The 13,387-nt window shown below is 43.2% G+C and overlaps 1 protein-coding gene across 4 annotated transcripts in view; it reads left to right on the top strand.

Moving 5' to 3' along the window:
* Positions 1-6,665: 6,665 nt before the first annotated feature.
* NCK2 (NCK adaptor protein 2) overlaps positions 6,666-13,387 on the top strand; it is a 100,142-nt gene continuing 93,420 nt past the window's right edge. For 2 of the 4 annotated variants that reach the window (XM_068137743.1, XM_068137713.1), the window contains exon 1: positions 6,666-6,947. The gene's annotated coding sequence lies outside the window, so the exon portion shown is untranslated. Of the gene's footprint in view, positions 6,948-7,282; positions 7,649-8,976; positions 9,069-13,387 lie in introns of those variants that run through there. The other 2 variants (XM_068137723.1, XM_068137733.1) reach the window with 2 other exon arrangements.

Here is a 13,387-nt window from a genome sequence, read left to right as displayed (position 1 = left end):
AAAAGGGGTTACTTTAAAGCTACAAAACCCACACTCAAGCCCGAGAAATCCGCAACTGTATTTTGCAATCTATTTTTTCCATTTTTTTTGGCACAAAAGGTTAGTTTGCTCTTTAAAACGACTAACTGTACAGAACATGAGTTCTGTTTAAAATATAATAAATGTTTAAAATGAATTTCACTTTGAATTCAGTTGACAATTCAGAACTATGTAGAGTTAAAATTTTCTCCACCTCTGATTTAATAATTCAGTGTTTCCAGATTCTTTTATGTAATATTTGTATTTGACCAGTGATTTTTCATATTGGTGTCTTGCATTCAGTTTTCCTATTCTTGTACAATTATTCAGCAATTTCAGTTATAACTGATGGAGTCACAGGACAATTTCTCTTTCAATCATGTTAGCTCCTTATGCTATTTTTCTTTCAGCTAATTCTTTTTTTAATTAGTTACAGCAGCAATTGATTGTACAGATGTACTATTCAATTAATTCCACAGTGGTGACTGAGGTTATTTGACGACTGACAGCAAAATAGCAGAGTATGCTGTATTTTACAATTATATACCAGTTCTACTGGAAACAGTGGCCCACCATCTTCTGTATCCAAATGCTGATCTTAAAGTCACACCTATTTCCATCTTTTTTGACCTTTTTGCCATTAGAAAACAAAGATGACCTCACTTGTTATGTGTAGAGCTCGTAAGGTCTGTAACATTAAGAAGGGATTTTAAAAACTGATCATTAGAAAATATCTTGAAGTTATGTTTTTCAGCAGAAGCAGATGGAGCCTTGGTCTGTTGTTGTAAAGCCATTGTGTTTTATTCTCTATTATTGTAGATCCTGTAGATACAGAGAAACACAACCTAGTGATCATTCTATTGTTATGCTTTTTTTTCTCTTTTAATTCTACATTGAAATGTAAAATCCAGACTATGCTTTCATATTTTCTGAAACACAGAAAGCAGACTTGTCTGTAGATGATGTTTAATCTGTGTGAATTGTACATCTGTGTAGACTGTAAACTAAAACCTTGCATACTCGTTGGTAGCAGTCTGCATTACCTATTCAAATAGGAAATGTTGCATGAAGGTAAAATTCATGCCAGCATATAATAGCAGAAAACTACTGAGAGTATCTGACCTAATTCAGAATCGCCAACCTCAAACATTCAAAAATTCAATCAGGACACCAATCAGGAAACTAATGTAAAATGATGATTTAAAAGCACATTGATTTTTCTTTTATCTACAGGTTTCTAAGTTCACAGGGATCAGCCTTCTAGACTTTAGCTGGCAGTCACAAAAGATGAAAACATTGTTGGAAACCTGAGCTTGTCACACAGCCTTATACTTCTTGGAATTGAAGCTCTGAGAGATACCAAATATTTGTGTAATAGTGACAATACTAAAATAATTTGCAATATGGTTTTCAAAGGCAGGGCCTATGATCAGTCATCATTTATTATAAAAGGAATAGGAAGGCTAATAAGAAACATTTGTTTCCTTCTCTGCCATCAACTACAGCATTCTTAGCTTGTGAAACTCTGACACCAGAAGTTGGTAATGAAGGCTGCAGACATGCTACACAGCTGAGTAGGATCTTTAACCCAAGTCAGGATCGTATTACAGGACTGTTGCATTGCCTTCACTTGCAAGATGCAGCTGCTTTTTCAACTGCTTGATCCAAACCGCTTTGCTCCACTCACGCACGGTCTTGGGTTGACAGACTCCACCAATATAAGTATGGATCTGCAGCAAGTCCCCTTGCATTCCTGCCCCAGACTGTGGCTGTCATGCCAAGCTGGGATGGGTGAAAGATGAAGTCCTCTCTGTGCACACAGATGCTGCAAGGTTGCAGCTAGTGGGTCTCCGTGGAAGCTGTCATGGAGCTTGACCAAGTTGAGGGCCCACGAGGTTGAGCTTCTCTCAATCAGTAGAGATAAAAACCATTACATACACTTGAAAAATGTTCCACCCAAGCAAACAAAGCACTGGTCCCTGGTCTTATGCAGTCTGTACATTGGTCACGTAGCTTACTGAATCTGCAAGTAAGAGATAACCTCTTGTGTTTCTCTTGTTGCCCCTCCATTTTTCCCCATGAGAGGGGAGAACCAACTTGCAGTCCTGAGCACAGTCCAGAGCAAGTAATTACATTTTTCCAATATCACTGTCTTGGCAGTGTGATGCTATATCCTACACCACTCACTCTGAATTCTTGCATAGCCCTGCCATGTGTCAAGGTGTTGCGCTTCTCCCTCAAGACAACTGCGCCTCACAGCTGGAAGGTGCAACGTGCAGATTTCTGCAGTGTGTAGAATGGCCAGCTCAGGACAGAATTTGGTATTTAAATGCAAAATGGAGATAATGCTGCAGAGTCAAGCCATTAAGCGGCAATATTTTGAATTTCAAAACCGTATGAAAGATCAGTTTTAACCTTTGAACAGCCTTCAACAGATGTCCCTCAGCACACTTTCACTTTTAAATAAACAGGCGAATCAAGGGCCCTGACATTTCCAAAGCCCCAAACACGTTTGTTTTCCTTATATAAATACTTAAAATCTTAGCAACTGTCTACAAAATACAATGATAGTATTTGTCATAATAAAATGTGATCTGCTGATAGATCTAGCTTGCAGTTTTACAGCATCTGCAGGTAGCTTTGGTCCACTGAAGAGAAGAATTTGGATTTATTTTGAGCTCTAAGGACATGTTCTTCCCCCTCAACGTTTTTCATAAATGTCATTGAAGATGCAGCAACCATGCAGCAAGTGAGAAAAGCAGCTGTGTTTCTGATTTAGAATCATTGTGCAAATATACTTAAATAACTCAGCAGTACTAATTATTTGGGGTCTATCCTGCCCTGGTAGCGATCATGTAATTCCCCCTCACCTACATGGGAACTGAGCATATGCCATAAGCAGAAACTAGAGTGTAGTGTAGTGATGCAAACCCTTTAAGGAAGGGGTTTTGAGAGAAAAGACACTAACACTGCTTTCAACATTTTGCAATTTACTGAATCATAATTGGGGAAGTTTTATGAAAGGTGTTATTGAAGTGGACTTTTTTTCAGATTAAGAGAGCATTAAAAATCACTTTTTTTCCCAATTACCCAGTGTTTCTTTACCTCTCCATCTGTTAGTGACACAGTATTACAATTCCACATGTACAAATAGAATTTATTACAATAGTGAAGCCTTTAAAATCCAGTTTTGAAAAGCAGGAGTAGTGATTTTAATAACACATTAATTTAGATTTGGATATATTTTCTTCTCAATAGACAGAAATAAAGTGAATAAACACCTTTGCTGTTCACTTCTGAACTGGACAATGCCATTTTCCACATTTTTCAAACAGCTTTCCATTCCCTCATTCTCAGATCCTTGATAAAATGTCTCTCAGTGTCCTAAAGGAGAAGGTACTAGCTCATACTCCAGACTGAGCAGCTGGAAAAAGGATCAGGTATTTGTGCAGAAGGTGGAAGAAGCCTTATCTGGGAGGTGGCAGTCATCTTGTCACAGCGGAGTATAAATACATTAGTGTGGTTTGGATCCATGTGGCTGGGATCTACCATGGAGATCATGTTCATGCGCCCATTCTGAGGGCTTTCAAGGCATGCTCCACCAGGCAGGTGGTAAAGCACAAGCAGCAACACACAGGGAACAGAAAATGGCTAGTCATAAAAAAAGAAAGGTGAAGAAAAATAAAGAAATACAAGCAATAAGACACTATATGATTTATTACCTTCTTGTGCAAGATACAAATGTCAAGATAACTGATTGCTATTAGGCAACTGTGAAATAAGTCCATCACACAACCTCTAGGTTTGCTGTTTGCATGTAACCCTGTTCAAAGCAGCAGCATGAGGCAGGCCGTTTCCTTGCCAAAGAAGCATCTTTCTATTGCTTAACCATTTTATCTTTTATTTTCACTATATGATTACAGCCTTAGGCTTGGAGAAATACTCAGGCTCTTTTCTCCTGTGTATGTATTTTCTAAGGACCGCACCACTCCTCTGCATATGCTAAAGTGCATGCTGTCCATATTTACTATTTAAATAGAAAAGTGTGCCCTCCACATCATGAAACACTTTCGCTCTTCTACAGATTCCCTCAAGTTTATGCTCTTCTCATTCAGAATGCAGTTCTCAGTAAAATCACAAGAAGCCATCTCTTCTTAATAACAGTTATTCCACACATAACAGCTGATTGTGACATTTCAAACAGTGTATGTTAATATTTCAGTAGACTCAATGTTTTGAAATATTACTCCGGGCAACATCAGTCTTTCTGGCTGGTGAAACATAAGGGTCTGTTCAGCAGACAGGCAGTTAAAACACCCTTTCAGTATACTTTTTGACAGTGTCTTCTGTCATAAGGCATAGTTTGGAAAAAGCAACTTTAATGGATCATTTCTCAATGTAATTGCATATATTTAGCAACAGTATGCTTCAGAGTCCTTAAATTAGTCTTTTGCTGAAGACAATGTATTCATCCAAATTCCTCCCTAAAACATTTCTTCTGTAAATCTCATTAGCATTAATCTGCTAAACCCAGGTGGTGCTTCATAATTTATTTTTTCTTCAGATACCTGGAAAGCTTTGGTATCTATTGTTCACTTGGAATCTCACGGTGGTGAACACTTTTGGAGGTCTAATACAGCCTGAAAACATGCAGGGCTATGTCACTTTCCCCTGGATATCCTCAACTTGCTCCTTTAGGGAAACAACAAAGGTGGAAGGTTTCCATAAGATGACATTACTAAGTGTGTCATAGCAAGGGACAAAATTGAGACTGAAACCTGTGTATTATAAATGCAAAGGAGAGCAGGGATAGTTTACCTCTCCTTTATCATCCCCATGGTGCATTTTGTTCCAGGAACAACACATACCTGAAGGTCCTTGAATGACCAATCACATTTAAATTCAGCCTAAACCTCTGCAGGCTAGAGCGAGGCCTGATGGCATGTGGTGAGGTGGAGACTGCAGGGATCCCAAGTATTTTCAAGTTCTAGAAAATCATGGTCAGATTATTGTTTCAAAAGGAAGATTAAAACCTCTCTGAATTAAAGTCAAATAACTTGGAAAGAAAAGGATCTTTCTGTTCTACCCTGAGGTGCATGCAAAATCTTTCTTGGAAGAAAGAAACCGCATTTTCCTTTTGGGTTTATCTCACACACATGTGAAAGGCACTTGGGGCTTCCCAGACCATCAATGAAATGCTGTGAGAATTAGTAAAAGTTAACAAGAGGAAGATGAAGTTATTCAAAGATTTCTAAAGATCTCTGAGAATACATGTTTAAAAAGTTGAAAATCTGTCTGATCTTCTCCATGCTACTTTTGGTCGGTTTGGCCAGAGAAAACATGACAGCAGAGCTGCTGACCGACTTTCAGATTTGGAAACGGTGCTGTTGGATAGCGTTGACTCCCAAGCCAGGAAACGCATCCTGAGGAGACTGAACCAGTACGCATAATTACCTGAGCTGCTGCTCTTTGGAGGCAGCCATGTTGGAAAGGGTTAATGATTTTATAACGTTTCATAGCGGCTTTCCCCGCAGCACTGGTTTTTACTCTGAACTCTCCAGATTGCTGCAGAGGGATGATCAGTTTCCCCATAGCCCAGGAACACTCACCTCCCTCGATGGATTGCGCGTCGGACAAGGCACCGGGTCCGGAAGGACCTTAAAGCTGGTGGGTTGGCCCCTCCACGAGAGACCCCTGCTTCAGCGGGGGCCATCTGCCTGCGTCTTCAACCACTAGTGGGGAAGCCCAGTCTAACCAAGACTAGAAGGGCGCTGGAGGGACCTGGATGAGCCACACACGGGGTGGTCGCGGCTTTGGGTGGCTTCCATGCCCGACGGCCTCTCATGAGGAAACAGCACCTGGGCAGGTACATACCGAGCCCCCATAATAAAATTACCGCCCAACCCAGTTAACAGGCGGTGCACCGATGCTGAAACTTTGTCGCGGGGCGGAAGGGAATGTAGAGGGCGGGGGCTCCGGACTGTAACTGGGACGGGCACAGCCCCTCCCGCTCGCTGCTGCCGGGGCTGGGGCTGGGGCTGGCACTGCGGACGCCCCGCGCGCCCCGACCTGACGTCACGGCCCACGGCCAATGGGCAGCGGAGGCGCCCCGATGCCATGGGTGGAAGTTCCCCGGCGGCGACGGCAGTTCCGTGCTCGATCCGTCGCACCGCCGGGGCGGTCCGCGGCGTGCCTCCTCCCCGATCTTTATCCCTGGCTTGTCCCCGAAGTGCGCGCCCCTCCATCCTAGTTTCTTTAAACAGTCGGCACTACTTCTCCTGGCTGCTTCCGGTCCCAGCGCGGGAGCTTTGCTGGGAACGCCGGCTCTCCTGGGGGACGGGTGGTGGTAGTATGTCAGGGCGCTCCCCGCAGGCAGAACCCCCTTTGCGCTGCCCCCACCCACTCCCGGCCTGCAGCCCCAGCGGCTCAGAGAGGAGGTAGCCTCCCACCCGACCCTGCTCGTCCCGTCCCGGCCCAGCCTTCCTGTGCTGAGGAGCGGGGGGGGGGGGACCGATAGCCCTCCCAGCGGACGAAGGGCAGTCTGGAGAGCTCCTCCCGCGCGATCCCGGCAGCGGCATCGACAGGAAGGGCAGGGCGGGGGCGGGGGCTGTGCCTGTGTCGGGGGGGCGGGCGGTTAGGCGGGGGAGGGGCCGCTGCCGGGCGCAGCAGGCTGAGAGCAGGCAAGGAGCGGAGCCGCCGCCGCCGCCGCTGCTTCTGCGAGCCGGGGCCTTGGACGTGCCCGGCGCGAAGCGGAGGAGGAGAAAAGGGAAGGACGGGGAGCTTAGCCGGTCACTCTAGGAGGACACGGCTCGCATCCGCCCGGGAAAGGGCAGAGGGAAGCGGAGGGGGGAGCGAGCGGGCGCTGCCGCTGAGGAGACAAAGAAGCGGAGCCCGCCTGGTCTGGGAGCCTCCCCGCCGGCCGGCCGGAGGTAAGCGCGGCCGCGGGCGGGACGGAGATGAGGCCGGGGCGGAAGCCGGGGCCCGCTGTAAACTTGTGGCGGCCGCGGGGGGCGACAGGGGGGAAGGGCCACGGGGAGCGGGGGGAGGGGTGGGTGTCACCTGGGCAGCGGAGGCCCCGTCGCCGCCCTAGGGGGTTGGGCCGGTACCTGCCGGAGGCGGCTCGGAGGGGCTGGGGCGGGGGGGGAGGTGTTTGTATGCCACGTCCAGCTGCGGCGGGGGGTCGGGGGCGGCTCCTCCTCATCCTCTAGTTGCTGCTTGTGTGTGTGTGACAGCCGCTGCTTTGTGCCACCCGCTGTTCTGCCGGGGGGTAGCGGATGGCTGGGACAACCCTTTCCTCCCGCCCCATTAGCCTCCCGCGGGGTTCCACGCTCGACCCGGCCCAGCCCGGCGGGCCAATGGAGGCGGCGTATGTGGCGGGCGCGGGGGCAGCCCGCGGGCCCGGCGGCAGGGGAAGGCGGGCAGCGCCTCCCGGCCCGAGCTCGGCGCAACCGGAAAGTTTCCCGGGCGGGAGTGACCGGCGGGCGGTCACACCGGCCTGCGGCCGTTGGTACGGTCTCCTGGGCCCTTTTCTTTCTTTCTGTTTCCGACTTTCGACTTTCTGAGAGCTTGAAGACAGGGATTTTCTCAAGGAGTGCGGTGCAATGTGCCATAAAAGCTGAAAAAGGACAAGGTAAAATTGTACCTTCTGTGCTGACTGTTCAGTAAAGTGAATCGCGCTGTGTTTTGGGAGGAAAATTACTTAAGCTTGTCTTTTCCTTTCCACTTCTAATTAAAAACGTGCCCGCACTAACAGGTAGCCCTTGCTGTCAGGCCGGGTACCGTGGCCCGCCTCAGATAAAGTTGTCGGGTTGTTATTCAGGTTTGTAATTCACGTCTGACCTGCGACTGGCTGACTGTGAGCGGCTCTGTACTCTAGTTCCTACGTTAACATCTCCCACAGTTGAATTTTTTTTTTTTTTTTTGCAGTGTATGTGGCGCTCTGCATGCATCAGGGTTGTTTGGTGAATTCCATGTAGGGTTTGACTCAGAACTGTCTTGTCTTTTGTTGCTTTAAAACTTGAACGCTGACTGAACCTCGGGGAGAATTTGAAGCGTTCCTTAGCTGAACCATTTCTGCCCCTTGGTTGTGAAGCAATATTTGTTTCTGAAGAGCATACTGCTACTGTTTTAGCAGCTCAACGTAGGAGAACTAGACTTCTCTTTCATGAAATGCAGTAGCGGCCTTTGTAAAAACAAATTTTCATGGCCTAACCATGCGTGGTTTGTATCATCGGGAGTTCAGACTGGTAACTTAATATGGAGGAATTTGAAAGCTCACTGGATAGAAGCTTATGAAGTATTTCTGTTTGAAAGTACTTGTTTTGCCACTGCTTTTTAGGAATCTGAAGCAGTCAGGAACACACAGACGATGTTAAGGGTACTGTGTTCTCATTTTTAGGACTATAACTTCTGAAGTAAAAGAATGTTGTACCTTCTTAGAAATACTAATTTCACAACTCCAGAAAGTGAAATTCTCTGTCTGAACCAAGTTAGTTTAAACAGTTAAACAGATCGCTTTGTCTCTTTTAACTTTGACTTGCTTCTCGAGACTTTGACAGATGTCACTTTTGGGAACAGTGGATAAAAGCAGCGATAGAAGGCACCTGTACCAGGAAGATTAAGACTGTAATTAGCAAATATTTCTATATAGGCCATGAAACAGATACAAACTCTTTATGATGTTAGCGCTCATTGCCATTGTTCTGTCATTGCAACATTAGCTGTTGTATTTGCATTTGGTTTCTACAAGACATTGGTTCTAATTGTTGTGATATAATGATACATGTTATAAAAATGTGTATATTCCAAAACCAATAGCAGAGTTAGTCCTTCTTTGGATGATCCTTTTTGTTACATCCTTGCTATTGAACATACGACAAATTGAAAACTTCAGCCCTTGTCTTGTTACTGCTGTGGAAAGAGGAATTTCCTATCTCCCCTTCTTTTTTTCTTTTGTAGTTTCCTGGCTAGCTGTGTGATAGAGTAAGGAAAGGCATTAGCTTTCTTATGTGTCACCTTGCATCTGCTGTCAGCTGAAGAAGAGGGACAAGGTCAGTGGCATCTGCTGCTTTTCCAGTCTTTGTTTTTGATACTTGGTGTTGCTGTTAGTATGTTGCTTCTTGTCGTTGCTTATGGCTTTCCTCAGCAGTAACTCAAAAAGTGATTCTCAGATAGTTTTGTTTGCTTATTGGAGTTTTGAGCAGCAGCAAAACTACCTGGAGTGTGTGTGTTTTTCATGCTCCTTAAGCATAAAAGCCGCCCCAGACTCGTGGAGACAGGTGCTGTATCAATTTACTTGCTGCAGGTTTGAAATCAAAACCAGGGCATCTTTGAATCTGAAGCGTATGTTCTAGAAAATATTTCCTGTTTGAAAAAGGGGACTGATGCTTACTAATCCATGGGTATTCCCCTCCAACACCAGCTCTACATTTTAAGAAAGAAGGATTACTACTGGGGAATTACAGATATTCGAAGGGGGTTTTAGATGGCTGAAAACTATGAAACCAGTTGCTGCTGTGTTTCAGTTAGTTTCAGCAGACCCTGGGTAAGATGCTAGGTGCTTGTCACTGGACACCCTGCTCCCATGAAGTAGGTCATCTGGCCTGTTGAAAAAGCAGAGAGTTGAGGCACTCTGCAGGAAAGCTGCTTTCTACTTCTAGTGAAATAATAAATTTAAAAGCAATACAGTTTATACTTGTATTTAATAGGTATACAGAAATGTTGCAGAACAATAGTTTCCACAAGCTGAAAGTCAGAAATAATTATTAGCTCCCAGAGTGGAAGACCTTCAGAGAGAATCAGGGTGGTGTTTGTTAATGTGGGAAATAGCATTGTTTCTTCCTTCTACACTGCAGAAGTGAGTCTTGTGCTGTTCTTTTAACCCATGCACCATAGTTCAGTCTTTTAAAAAATGTACTATATGAGATCCTGATGACATACACTTTCTGAGAAATGACTTTTCTGTTTCTTTTGCATTGCAAATTTATGATTGTCAGCCCAGGAATCCTAAGCTCATTTCTGTTTTAGGTAGTTCCACTTGAATTTTTCTTGCAGATTCAATTACACCCATTAGTTTCCTCATAATAACATAGTTGTTGGTGTTCTGCCCAATTAAACCGTTTTCTGTTCAGTGGTGGGTAAAGTAATTCTTTCAAGTGTTAAGTTGTGTGTTTTTTTTTTTTTTTCATGGAGTAATCTTTTTTCCCATCATAAGATTCTTAACTGTTTCATAAATGCTATTGAAATGAGTAAATGGGAAGGGCATTGAAATATGAAATATGTATTTTTATATTCCATTAAATATATTTGACACAATGAATAAATTTTTCCCACTGTTAATGAAGTGAGTTCATTTTTTAAACCCAGCATAAACAACTTTGTGCAGCGAGCTGGTCTGGCAGTATATATTTTTTAAGCTTTAATAGAGTACTGTAAATTTTAAGCATTCAGGTGCAGAGGAATAAATCTTGATTAGAGAATAGCAAGCCCTTACATTTAAGTTACTACATCTATACACTATAACCTCATGTCAGTAAAATTTTAGAAATACTTGTACTCAGAACAACATCTGTTAGAGTGGAAACTCAGGCATGCTGGTATAGCCAGGAATTGTTCAAAGTCATAGACACAAATTTTGTGGCTTAGAGGCTTTTTCCCCCTCTATAGGCTTCTCTGTCCTGATCCCCTTAGCAAGTCTTGATAAGATGATATATAACTAATACTAATTACTCTGTGGGGTGAATGTGTTGGAACTCTTGGTAGATACCCAGTTTCTCAAAAATGTTTCTTTTCTCTTACAGTCGTGACTGATGTAAAGTAAAATGCAGTACAGGTGTGCTTTTAATCTAGGCTGAAGAAACTTGATTCAGTTTTCTTCAACTCTTCTTTACTGTCTGAAGAGTGCACACAACTGTAGAAATAGGTGAGAAAATGGGTAGTGAGAGATGCCACGGAGTGGATCTGAAACATTGTTAGACAAAATGGATATGTTTGATATTTTTTTTTTTTTTAATTTAAACAATAAAGAGGTAGGTAGATGGTAACTTGTTACCATCATGTTTCAGCAGGTTGTGCTATTTTGATAGGTGGGGTTCTTTCTTCCTCTGTCACTTCGTTGGGTATCTAACGTGGTTCTTGAAAGTGATGTGGATAATGTTTGATATGCTGTTTTGCCAAAAGAGGATCAGTTATCAAAAGTAAATGCACAAACCTTTGGAGTGTTGCTTCTTTGGTAGAAAGGCAGATTTTAGCTTTCTGAGGTCTAGAAATCATCAGAGTAATTCTGAGGTCCTTAACGGGGAGAAGTGACATGTATGTCAAAATGAATGCTGAAGTTTAGTGAGAGGCTGGAGGCTGCAGATGCTCTTCCTGACAGAGGTGAACTAGGTCATATCCTCTTATAGTGCGAGTAGCTGCTTTTAGCTGAGTGGTGTCTCTTGGATGTGTTTCCTTACAGGTTACACTGGATCAGCTCCATGCAAATACGATCAGACCTTGCAGTAGAATGGAAGGAGGATTAGCAAAAGCAGCTGCTTTCTAAACATGAGAATCTGGGTTCTGCTAGCAGTGCAGCCTTTAAAAGAAAAAAAGCTTTATTTCAAAGAAAATAAAAGTAGTTCAAAAGTAGTTAGCCCATTTCTCTTCTGATTTAACTGTATCTTTTGTAGTATTTTTTTGTAGTATTTTTTTAAAAGTCATTATACACTTTTAGAACCTTTCCCTCAAAATGAGAATGGTGGTGTTCATTACATATACAAATAAGAAGTTAAATACATTGGGGTTTTCTAACTTGTCAAATATAAGTTGGCTGAAATAATCTTTTTGTTTACCAATTAAGTGTATAGTTTGCTATATATTTAAAGCAGTTAATGAGTAGTCCCTTCACAGGTTTAGATGAGGAGAGCACTAAATCATGTTAAAACTTACTCAACATGTGAAGAGTTAAATTGATGTATTGCTCTGAACTTCTTTAGGGCATTCTGGATTAATGAAACATTTCAAGAAACAGCAATAAATTAAGCCTCCTGTCTAGAAAACCCTGGCAGAATATCAGAGGAGAGGAATCCCAAGCTCGATTGGACTGAGCTCTTGGTTTCAATGCAATAGGAACACCCTTAGCACAGCATGGCTGCAAATATTTTTCCTTCCTGTTCTTACAATAGCAGTGTATTCGTCACACTTGTTTTCTCCCACATCCATTGTGTGTCAGACTTGGCTCCTAGTGCCATCCTGGGCTACTGCCATTCCAAGGGAGTTGACTTCTCGGTTGACATCCTAATGATGTTTCAGATGACAACAAGGAAAGTATTTTTCAGCCTTTCAATGCAGAAAGAGAGATATGTGGCTGTATGGTGTGTTCTTGGGCTGAATTTTGATAGCTGTCATGACAACAAATCACACGTTCATCTGCCTGAATGGATGGTTTCCTCCAGACACACACAGTGTGTTATCAAATTTGACAGATCTTGAATGATGACATGTCAAGTCCTCTGGGTTTCACCATAGGAAACTTGGGCTGCTGCAAATGCATGCTGCCACCTGGCTTAGCAAAACTTATTTGTAAGGTTTCTCTTGGTTTTGAGGTCAGGTGGAGAAATAAGTGCCTTTTGGGGTTTTGCACTGTTCTGGATTCAGTGTTCGTTAGAAATTTAGTTGGTAATTTTAGATTGAAAGTTTGTTTGTGAGGTTAGCAGAAGAAAAAGAAAGGTAGTTGGATTTCATGCAATCATTTTAAAGATGTGTATGTTTTAGATGTGGCTTTTCTTTTTGTTTTAGATGGTTTCAGTGTTGTTTTTAGTAAAACGTCTACAAAACAGACAAGTGTTGAGTATTTTTCTAGGTCAGAAGCGGGCACTTCATTCTCTGATTTTTTCATTTTGTGTTAGTGTTAACAGTCAGTGATGTTACAAATACGCCATGCTAGTTCTGCTGTGGAGTGCAGGAACAGGAGCTGACACCTGTGTAGATGGGCTGCAAACAGGGACAGTGACACAGATGGTTTGTTTGGCTTATATTTAGATGTGGTTGTTGTTTATTTGTGACGTTGCAGTTTCAGTTGGACAGCTGTTTCTGGTTTAACCAGACTTCAGAAGTCTTTAAAAGCTGGATAAAACCCTCTACATGCTGAGCTGGTGGCATTTTTTCTGTGTGTGTGTTTTGTATGGGAATGTTATGCTGATCCTTCAGTATCTAGTGATCAGGTAAATCAGTCTCAGGTGATCTGCAAACGGCAGTTTCACATGAGTGTTGCTGTACATATTTACTTATTTGGAGTTGTGAGTTATTTTTGTTAGCAATTCTGTCTGGCTATACCTGTAATGTAAGTGAATTAAAAATTGGTATCATTTTGCTGCTGGTTCTTCTTAACAGA

Source organism: Melanerpes formicivorus, unplaced genomic scaffold (genome assembly GCF_026170545.1).
Source record: "Melanerpes formicivorus ecotype bairdi unplaced genomic scaffold, bMelFor1.0.p_v2 SCAF_1, whole genome shotgun sequence".
In the NCBI taxonomy this organism is placed as follows: Eukaryota; Metazoa; Chordata; class Aves; order Piciformes; family Picidae; genus Melanerpes; species Melanerpes formicivorus.
Note: the sequence above shows the minus strand (reverse complement) of the source record. Positions and strands in the feature narration are given on the sequence as shown.